At 43.9% G+C, this 10,955-nt stretch overlaps 1 protein-coding gene across 1 annotated transcript in view; it reads left to right on the top strand.

The window, feature by feature from the left end:
• Positions 1-10,636: 10,636 nt before the first annotated feature.
• Pogz (pogo transposable element derived with ZNF domain) overlaps positions 10,637-10,955 on the top strand; it is a 60,841-nt gene continuing 60,522 nt past the window's right edge. Inside the window, exon 1 of the mRNA XM_029475117.1 lies at positions 10,637-10,698. The gene's annotated coding sequence lies outside the window, so the exon portion shown is untranslated. The remainder of the gene's footprint in view (positions 10,699-10,955) is intronic.

A 10,955-nucleotide genomic window follows, 5' to 3' on the forward strand; every position in this document is an offset into this window, starting at 1 on the left:
CAACAGCAGGTCATCAGTGATAGAACCAGGCAATCAGAAGATAAGGAGACAGATAAATTTGGGATGAGAGGTCTTGTACAAGCTTTGTCTTATACCAAGCACGCTTACTGAGAAGTAAAGCATCTAATACACTGCAGAAACTATCATATAATGGGATCAAGTCAGAGGGAAGTTAAACAGTGTTCCAAGGAGGAACACAGGGTATCTCAAGAACGTTACAGTCTGAGCGCACAGCAGCCTTGGGACTGATAACCATAGCCTCATACAGTGGGAGGAAGCCTGTGTTCTCAGGATCTGAAGCCACAGCAACCCCAAGGCCCTGGCCCAAGGCCATTTCTGGTTCTGCCTGGAATAGTCCTCCATAAATCAGGACTTCGGGGAAAGCCTGGATTATTAGCCCAGTCCAAAACAGTCCTAGAACTACAGCTCTAGCCCCTAGGCAAAGGCAAGTGCATGAAATGTCCTGCCCCAGGTCACACAGAACACAGCAGCATTCACACAGTCTGGCTCTAGAATCTGCTTTCAGTCACATGTCCTGCTGCGCCTTAATTGCTCAAGTAAATTCATTAAGTGGTGAGTTCTGGAGGGAAGAGGCTAATTTATCCTTCTGAGAACCCTATATCGTCCTTAAGAAAACCTTATCAACTGCATAGACTTTCCTGGGCCTCATTTTTATGGCAGGTTGACATGGCACTCCTAGCCCCTAGTCAGTGAACTTGGGACTGAGAAGCTGGGCACTGAGGAGAAGCGGTGGTATAGTGTATGTCTAGCATATGTGACACCCAGGGCTGGGTCACCAGCATAAAGGAAAGAAAGAAGGAGATGGAGAAAAGAAGGATGCGGTAGGTATGGCCCTCCTGAACTTGTTGACTGCCCTTCTCTTCTGGTACACCCCACTCTCACACAGAGGAACAGAGATAAACCCTGGGTTACCTATTCCCTCTGGCTTGACTCTAAAAACCTAGAGCCTACAGCGAGCTCTTTGGCCACAAGAGGGCGAGAGGAACAGAAACTAGATGCTCAGGAATGAGAGATGTTTTGTCCGTTTGTTCATTTATCCTACATCAGCTCTCTCTACCTTGCATTTGGTTCTTCTGAGACGCAGCGTGGAAACGCTCACTTTCAAACATCAAACAGGGCTTGAATCCAGCCCTACCACTTAGCATGTGGAGGGCAGAGCATAAGCCAGTTCTCTCCTCCCACCGTGTGTGTGTGTGTGTGTGTGTGTGTGTGTGTGTGTGTGTGTGTGTGTCCTGGGATTAACTCAGGCTATTGGACTTGGTGGCAAGTGACTTTACCCACTGAGCCATCTCACTGGGCCCTACTATGTGACTTTAAACGAGTTGCGGAAGCTACTGAGCTACATCCAGGCCTCTGACCACAACTGTGTTGTTGCTAAACAGTTGACCAACACTGACCACTCTGTATGGCAAGCACAGTTCTAGCAAACTATATATGCAGATGTGTGATTTTCACGGCTGTGTGAGCAGGGGCTCCTGTTATCTTCGTTTTACAGATAAACTGAGGGATATGATGGTGAAGTAACATAGTTACTAGTGACATCTAGTTTGTAAGGAACAATCTGTCCAACTTTAGTGCACTGTCACAAAGATAAAAAGAAGTAATATGATGTATACAATCTGACTGATGGGAGGGCATTCTACAAACATCCCAGGGATAAGAAAGTTCTGTAAACGCTATTAAGATTAGGTTTGGACGAATTAATCTGAAAAATCTAATAAAAACCAGTTTAGGGAGTGGAGAGATGGCTCAGTGGTTGTGAAAAGCACTACTCTTCCTGTGGACCCAGGTTCACTTCTCAGTATGGCATCTGCAACTCCAGTCCCGGGGAGGTGACCTTTCTTCTCCTTGGGCACCAGGCTCACACATGGTACCCAGACTTGTATGCAGGCAAAACACCATGCCCCTAAAAATAAAATTAAAAGAAACAACCTGTTAGGATAACCTCCTTGTGCATGGGGTGGGGGCAGGGTAAAGGTTGTCTTTGTATTGTTCAAGTGTTGATTTCTGTACTGGCAGAGTCGAGTGTCGGCCAAGACTTTAACATTGTTATTTGTATGAAACATCACCTCTCTCTCGGTGTTTTGTAAATATTCTTCTCCACCACTTTCTGGTTGGTCAATAAACAGCTGATCAACCAATTAGCTGGGCAGAAGAGAATAGGGTGGGACTTCTGATTGAGGAGGGAGGAGTCGTTTCAAGGAGACCAGAGAGAAAAAGAGAGAGACAGAGACAGAAAGACACACAAAGAGAGACATAAAGAGAGACACACAGACAGAGACAAACAGAGAGGAGAGGAAGGTGTGGAGAAACCATGTGAGGAGATCAAGAGGATTCCCATGAGATCATGATGAAAGAACAGGCATGAGGACACACATGGACCAGGCTAGCTAAGACCAGGCTCAGATTAAAGGTAAAGGACCATCTGGATGGAAAATAGCCTTAGAGGGTTAGAATAGCCCAGAACCTGTCCAGCTTAGGCTTGCAGCTTGTTATAAAGACACCAGGTCCCTGTGTTAGTTATTCAGGAGTTAGAACAGGCAAGAGCAGGAGTAGAATTTGGGTACAAATCGGGCAGGAAAAAAAACCCAAAGAATTACAGTAACAACTCCCACTAGTAACAATTCCCACTTGCATACACACACACACACACACACACACACACACACACACATATACAAAGAATAAAGTTTGAAAAAGGCAAGTCAAGGCAGCAGATTGTTAGATTGTTCCTTGTCAGTAGGAACTCAGGCTCCTTCTGGACCCTTGCTTTAGCTAGCTCATGACTGCCAATATTTGCAACTCCAGATCTCATAACCATGTTCTAGATGGCAGAAAGGAGGAGGCAAAGTTAGAATGGGAGGCTTCTGAGCACAGTCAGTCTTTCTTTCTTTTTTTAGACAGATTTACTATGTAAACCAGGCTACTCCTCAGGTAGATATCCCTGCTCCTGCCTCCCAGTGCTGGGATTCAACATGTGGATCCCTGGGGCCAGCAATCAGCCTTTTACAGTTTTACAAGTGTTCCCACCCACTTCCCCTTGTTACTTCCAAAGACAGCAGAGTCTAAGAGATACAGTGTTTCCAACACTGCCACTGGCAGTAGCCTGATTGCAGAAGCTAAATTATTAAGAAAGCAAGAGGGGCTGGAGAGATGGCTCAGAGGATAAGAGCACTGACTGCTCTTCCAAAGGTCCTGGGTTCAAATCCCAGCAATCACATGGTGTCTCACAGCCATCCGTAATGAGATCTGACACCCTCTTCAGATAGTAGTGTCTGAAGACAGCTACAGTGTACTTACATATAATAAATAAATAAATCAATCAAGAGAGAAAGAAAGAAAGAAAGAGAGAGAGAGAGAGAGAAAGAGGGTCTGGAGAGATGGCTTAGGACTTAAAAGCACTGGCTGATCTTGCAAAGGACCAGTGTTCGATTCCTAGAACTGGCATGATAGTTGCTTATAACCATCCCTAACTCCAGTTCCAGGAGATCTAACGCCCTCTTCTGGTCTTCTCTGGCAGTGCATGTACATGGTGCACAACATAGACAAAGGCAAAATGATCAGTGCATAAAATAAAAATAAAAGAAAGCATCAAAGGCAGGTTGAGCAGGCAACCAGCAGCCTCCCTTCTCTAGACGCATAGATATCTTACTCCATCTCACACTTACATTAAAGGGTCATCATTTGGCAGTCTTGCTGAGGTCTAGCTTAGGTTTCTTCTGCTTTTCTCTTTTTTGTACCACATTCTTCAAGCTTTTGATCCTTAGACAGGAAAGCAGCAGGAAATAAAAACTCTATCCTACTAGCAGCACCAAACTTGAAAACCATTCTCCCATTCACTTATAACTACATACTAAGTGACAAATATTGGCCAGAAACATGAGGTACTTTAAAGATTGCTTTTTTTTTTTTTTAAGATTTACCCTATTGTTTACTTATGTGTATGTGTGTGCCTGCAGAGACCAGAAGAGAGAGTAACAGGCATTTGTAAGCAGCCAGATGTGGGTGCTGGGACCTGAACTTGGGCCCGCTTAGAAGAGTAGTAAGTGTGGAGTCTCTCTCCAGCCCAAATTTATTTTTATTTTATGTGTACGTATAAGTGCCTGCATGTGTGTATGTGCACCTCATGGCTGCTTGGTACCAGTAGAATCCAGAAGAGGTTGATATCAGGGTTGTTCCTTAGTTGATTCCTACCTTTTATGTTGAAAGATGGTAGCACCCTTGGACTTAGAGAGCACTTATTCAGCTAGGCTAGTTAGTCATCTTGCTTTGGAGAAACCCTGTCTCCACCTTCAGGGTTCCAGTATTACAAGTAGGTCAGCACACTACCCAGCATTTATGTGAATACTGGCAATCTCAGCTCTGGTGCTGAGCCATCACACCAGTCCCAGGAAATACATATATATGATATATACAAATCAAATCATATATGTGTCTATACACACATGTTACATATAGTGTGTGTGTGTGTGTGTGTGTGAGAGAGAGAGAGAGAGAGAGAGAGAGAGAGAGAGAGCTTATGATGTGTTCCAGCCTGGCCTCTAACTCTTTATGAAACTTCTGGTCCTCCTGTCTCCACCCTTCTTGGTGGAGACACCTATACACACCAGTCAGTGGTGGCACATGCCATTAATCTCAGCACTTACAGACTCAGGCAGAGCGCTATGAGTTCAAACCAGCCTGGTCTACAGATTGAGTTGCAGGACAGCCAAGGCTATACAAAGAAACCCTGTCTCAAAAAACAAAAAGCAAACAACAACAACAAAAAAAAACAACAAAACATACAAACAAAAAACACCTATACATAAAAGGGGGGAAGGAAACAAGTCTCTAAATTCTAATTTTTTTAAAGATTTATTTATTTATTTTATTTATGTGAATACACTGTGGCTGTCTTCAGACACACCAGAAGAGGGCATCAGATCCTATTACAGATGGTTGTGAGCCACCATGTGGTTGCCGGGAATTGAACTCAGGACCTTTAGAAGAGCAGTCAGTGCTCTTAACCACTGAGCCATCTCTCCAGCCCTAAATTCTAATTCTAAATCTCTAAATTCTCCACCCCTAGTGACTTCTCCTAGCAAAACCACACTTCCTAAATGTCCCCCAAACAGCAAGAGGACTGGGGACCACATATTCAAATGTCTGAGACTATGGGAGACACTCATCATTTAAACCATCACATTCTGCTTCCTGGGCTCCATGGTCTTGTGGCCATATCATATTGCATAATACAGTTACTCTAATTTCAAATTTTCCCTAGTCTCTTAACAGTTTCAATAGTGTTTAAAAATCCAAAGTCTCTACTGAGACTCAGGGCAATCTCTTAATTGTAACTCCCTGTAAAGCAGAAAAAGCAAATTATACACTTCCAACACACAATAGTACAGAATCTACACAACACACAATAGTACAGAATCTACACAACACACAATAGTACAGAATCTACACAACACACAATAGTACANATAGTACAGAATCTACACAACACACAATAGTACAGAATCTACACAACACACAATAGTACAGAATCTACACAACACACAATAGTACAGAATCTACATTATTATCATGCTCAGAGGGATGAATGGTGGCCTAGTGGGAAAGCCCTAGACCAAAGCAAGCCCCAACCCAGCAAGGCAAACACCATGTCTGGTGTCAAAGGCTTAGATGGCTCTGCCTGTTGGTACTGCCCCATTGTCCCCACTTTAAAACAGCACCAAGCCTCTAAAATGGCAGCAGGATGTCTCTCCTTTCCAAAATGCACCGGAGTGTACCTTCTCACCTTTCCCATAATGTGCCTGGTTAAACATTCTTGCTGCTCCAGTTCTCCTGGCCAACTGAACCTTGCTGCCTAGATCCTCCTGGGCTGCTGCTTCTCCCTGTTCCCATCTCACCTCTCAGAGTCCATAAAACAGTTGTGCAGAGGCCAGCTACTTCTCTCTGTCCAATCCAGAAGCATCTCACTTCTCCATCTGACTGATTAAATCTCCTTGGTGCTGAGTGTCTGATGTCTGGACTTCAAGGTCTTCACTGCACACACACACACTCATCCAGTTTTGCTGCCTGTCACATACTTCTCTCTCTTGGACTGGTTCCACTCAGTGCATGCAGCTATCTTAGGCAGATGTTTCACCTCTCTGTCATCTCCAACATCTCGGTGTCTCCAACATAACACAGGCTTCACTCCCACAGTTTCACACTGTCTTAGTTAGGGTTTTACTGCTGTGAGCAGACACCATGACCAAGGCAACTTGTATAAAGACAACATTTAATTGAGGCTGGCTTACAGGTTCAGAGGTTCAGTCTATTATCCTCTCATGCTGTCTCTTCACAACAACAGAACAGTGACTAAGACAGCACCTGAGAAAGCACAGAGATTGTTTTTGGCTTTATACACACACGCACACACATTGCATGTATATCCACTCAAAAACATACACACACCAGAAAAAGAAGAAAAGTTAACTAAAGATCATGCTAGAATATAACCCAAGCCAAAACAAATCTTAATTCTAACAAGAGGTCAAGGTTTCCCCTTTTATTTTGTATATATATTTAAGTGCATTATTCATTTATTAATGTAGTGTGTGTAATGGGTTCCTGAAATTGAGCTCAAATCAGCGAGCTTGGCATTAAGTACTTTTACTTCAGAGCTATCTCACCAGGCCCTCCTACTTTTTAAATGAAAAACTTTGACCACAGAAGTTGGTGACTAAAGCACACATTTTGTAATCTATTTACATCTCTGCATTCAAGGGCAGCCTGGGGCACATAACAAGGACCTGCGTGGCTAGGGCTATCTATATATTGTGAGACCCTGTCTCAAAACGCCAATACAGATGGCAATGGCTTTCAGCCTCATGGTTGGCGTTTTCACGAAAAGGAATATGACTTCAAAGCTAGCCAGACCTGCATACTGCCCCCCACTTCCTGAGAAGGTTACTTCTACAATTCTGTTCATTTTCTAGACTTACAGGGCTATGGGTCTAGTTCACTTTCAACTCAATTAACTGTGCTGGAAATTGAGCAGCTCAGTAACTGAGGACTGTCCCAGGGACACTCTAAACCCGACTCCTTACCAGCACTAACGTTAACACGGAAGTCTGTGCGGCTCAGCTGGGAGATGACTCCGGGAGTAACGTCAGAGCTTGTTGCTGTGCACAGCTCTGGAATCCCAGCACTCAGGAGGCCGAGGCAGGAGAGTTTGGAGTTTGGGCTTTGTAGTTAGACCCAGTCTCAACAGAAATAAAACAAGGGGTAGGGACATAGCTGTAGCTTGGTGACAGAGCACTTGCCCAGAACACACAAGGCCTCGAGTTCAATGCTCAATTAAAAAAAAAAAAGCCTTGAAGCTCTTCAAAAGCTGTGAGTTTGTTGTTGGTAAATGGCGCCACAGCATGTTTTCGGCCTGAGCTTAGGGCGCCTGAGCAGAAGGCCATCAGTCCAGCGCCCATGGACTTGGATGTCAAGGCCAGTTTGATCTGAACACCTGCATGCCTTTGAACACGTCAGCGCTTCTCTTGAATTACTCCCCTGCCGCTCCCACGCGCTGTGCTCAGCTGTCATGTCCTATCATTGAGAAAGTACAATCTCGCGAGCCAGTAGGGGTCCGGCACATTCTACCTCTCAGAACCTTTTTTAATTAATTCACTAAAGTCTTAATCTAAGTGAACAGCTCAGTAAATCTCTTCAACAAGTTTCCTCGGTTTAGCTGACAGATGAAAATAAACAGCTCTCCAAGTCGGTCTTTCCCACACACCCAGGAAACTCTATACAACTCAAGGCTGAAATGCAGAAAGAAATCCAGACTTAATGCCTCCAGCAAATCACGTGACGTGCAAGCCTCCCGGCAAATACTTTCCATTACAAGATGGAATGGAAGCTGAGGCTCTAATCGCTTTTGACATCAATAGCCTGAATAACTTGTAGAAATTCTTTTTCCCTTGATCTTCATCAAGTGAGCTTAACCTTTCCGTATTTAGACAAACTTCACAGGTTCTATACTGACAAGAGGGGAGGTCCTACTTGCAGATTAGACACACTCCTAAAATGTTTAAACGAGCCACATTACAAGGTCAAGAGGGGCCACATCTGAAAGAGGAATGCAAGGCAGTTGTCACCACGCTAGGGCCTCATCTGTGAAATGGCTACTGTGCTAGTGGGTCCCCATCCTCAAATTCCCTCTATGTGTAGAGTCGCCAGTATGGAACCTTCACCCATCCAAACCAGTACTTATTATTTTACATACACAAAACATTTGGGAAGACATGAATATAAATAATAGCAGCAAATAACATGAAATTAATATGTACTATTTCCTACACTTTTAAAATATACACTGCGATAAGAATTCCATTTCACTAGAACTTTCTAATTTACAAAGGTCAAGCAGATACGGTGGCACAGAGAATAAGTATATGGAATTCTAATGCTGTTGCTAAAGCAGTGACCAAGTATGTCAGATTGTTTTATCTGGAGTACCTAACAGCATCCTGAATTAAGCACACAATGTCTCCTGACACTGTCAACCAGCAGCATGAGGCTAATTTCTGCTACACTAAGACAGCAGGAACCACACCACTTTTTTTTTTTTTTCAGGAAAGTAAAATATTCTAAATCTGAATGTAAATTACTTATCAGTTAGAAATTTTAAATTGATCTGGGCTACACCCAGCTGAACTAGTTGTAGAACCTTACACTTGGAAACAAGGTTTCCAAGAAACCCAAATCCATCACCCATGGTTATTACTTCCCGGGTGATGTTCTGGGGAGTGCAACTCCATTTGGGAAAATTGCCACCACACCAAAATGTTATTCTGGTGTCATAGGCGGGCAAACCACAGGGCAGGCTAGCCTGGTCTGAGGGCCTGTCACGATGCAATTTGCATGCAAATTAGTTTGTGCGAGAAAGAGAAAAATCTATAGTCTACATATTGTTTTCCTCCAAGTCACCTCATTTTCTGCACTCCTACTGTGGTTCCGTCCACACAGTCTAAGGCTCGGAGAGCATGAAGTGGAAATGATAATAAGAAAAGACTGTCCTGGCAAAGCCCAGCGTCCTGGTAAAGCCCAGGCTGCAGATTCCCGCCGCCCTCGCTGCCCCGCGCCCGGGTGCGGGGTCCACCGAGCAGCGCCGGGCGGACTCCAGGGCTACCGCCCCGCCCCACCGGCCTCGGGCAGCGCCCGCACCGCAGGCACGTCAGACGCCCTCTTTTTCCCTGAAAACTTTCTAGACGGTAGGGACTATTTTCTTCCAATGTAACCTTCCACCAAACTGGAGGGAAAAGTTACCCGAGGCTGGAGAGGGTCTGGGGTCTGGGGGGAGCAAGGCGGGGGAGGGGGACCCGCGAGAGCCGGTCTTTGAAAAACAGTGCTCTCTCTATTCTGCGAAGAGCCAGAGTTGGGATTGTTGGGTTAATTATCAAATGTTCACGTTGATGCTGAGCATTTAAGATATGTTAGAGAATATTGATGGAGGGTAGATTCCGCTAGACAAATGGTTGTCTTAAGACTTGCAGTCTTGACTTGAAAAGCTCTGCTTTCAAGTCCTTAGCTTTCACTGATAGGGAAAGCCAGGTCTCCAAAGAATGGATTCTTGAATCCTTAAGGCAAATGTCACATCTAACGCTGCCCTTTCAGGCATTGCTAAATTGTCTCCATATTGTGGGTGGGTACACCTGCAGGGATTTTTAATGATTAAGAAACTCCATTGGACCTGCGTTTGTCAAAATGGGTTTCAAAATCAGCTTGATAAGGAGTGTTAGGGAAAGAGGGAGGCGGGGATAAAAGAAAGATTACATATTTAGAATCAGTGTTTTTTCATGAAATCTGAATCGAGAAATCATGAAAATATGGAGTGAGTGCTGTGTATGGAATCAAGATGGAGAATACAATAATAACAATAATAATTTTTTTTTGCAGTGCTGACCTTGAACCAAGGTCCTTACACATTCCAGACAAGTGTCCCATCCTAAACTGTATCCCCAGCCCTAGAATGTATGTCTGACTGAATTGCTGCTTTAAAAAAAAAAAAAAAAAAGAGTCTGAAAACCACGGCGCTGGCGCTACACAGTGCAGTTAATTTTTTTAGGATGCTTAGATTTGAAAGGTTTGAAAAGACATCTAATTTATTTCTCTGCTTAGACAGTGTTTCATTTTAAGAACAGTACAGACTTAATTATCTTGCCTCTCGTCTTCCCATCTCAACATTTGCTCTGAGTATTTTGTGAATAATTTCTTTCTGTAAAGCTATTATTTCAGTTAGGAAGGCTATAAATTGAAATAGGAAGGCATTTCTGCCATGCTCCCCACTTTCCTCTAGCTCTTGTTCTTTCACATCATTGGGCAATGGACACATTACAAATGGATGCAAACCCTGCACCCACCCCTCTACCCATGCAGTCTCTGAGAAGCCTGGGCTGCGATGTCATGGGATCAAATACCCTGTGACTATATCTTAGTTGTTTTATTAGTATTATTATTTAGTTTCATTTTATCTTTTTGAGACAAGGTCTCAAGTAACTCAGGCTAGTCTCAAGTTTGCTAAATATCCAAGGACGACCTTGAATTCCTGATTCTCAATGCTTCTACCTTCTGAGTGCTGAGATTACAGCTGTGTGCCACCATGTCTGTGCATGGATGCTGGGATTGAACTCGGAGGTTTCTGCATGCTAAGTAAGTACTCCAGCAACTACCATATATCTCTATCCCTGTTTTTTATGTATCTTATGTGTGTTTTTCCTGCACACACACACACACACACATGCCTGTGACAACAAAGGTTAGAAAAGGGGGTTACCCAATGGAGAAGCTAGAGAAAGTACCCAAGGAGCTAAAGGGATCTGCAACCCTATTGTTGGAACAACATGATGTACTAACCGGAACCCTGGAGCTCTTGTCTCTAGCTGCATATGTATCGAAAGATGGCCTAG

Source organism: Mus caroli, chromosome 3 (genome assembly GCF_900094665.2).
Source record: "Mus caroli chromosome 3, CAROLI_EIJ_v1.1, whole genome shotgun sequence".
Taxonomy (NCBI): Eukaryota; Metazoa; Chordata; class Mammalia; order Rodentia; family Muridae; genus Mus; species Mus caroli.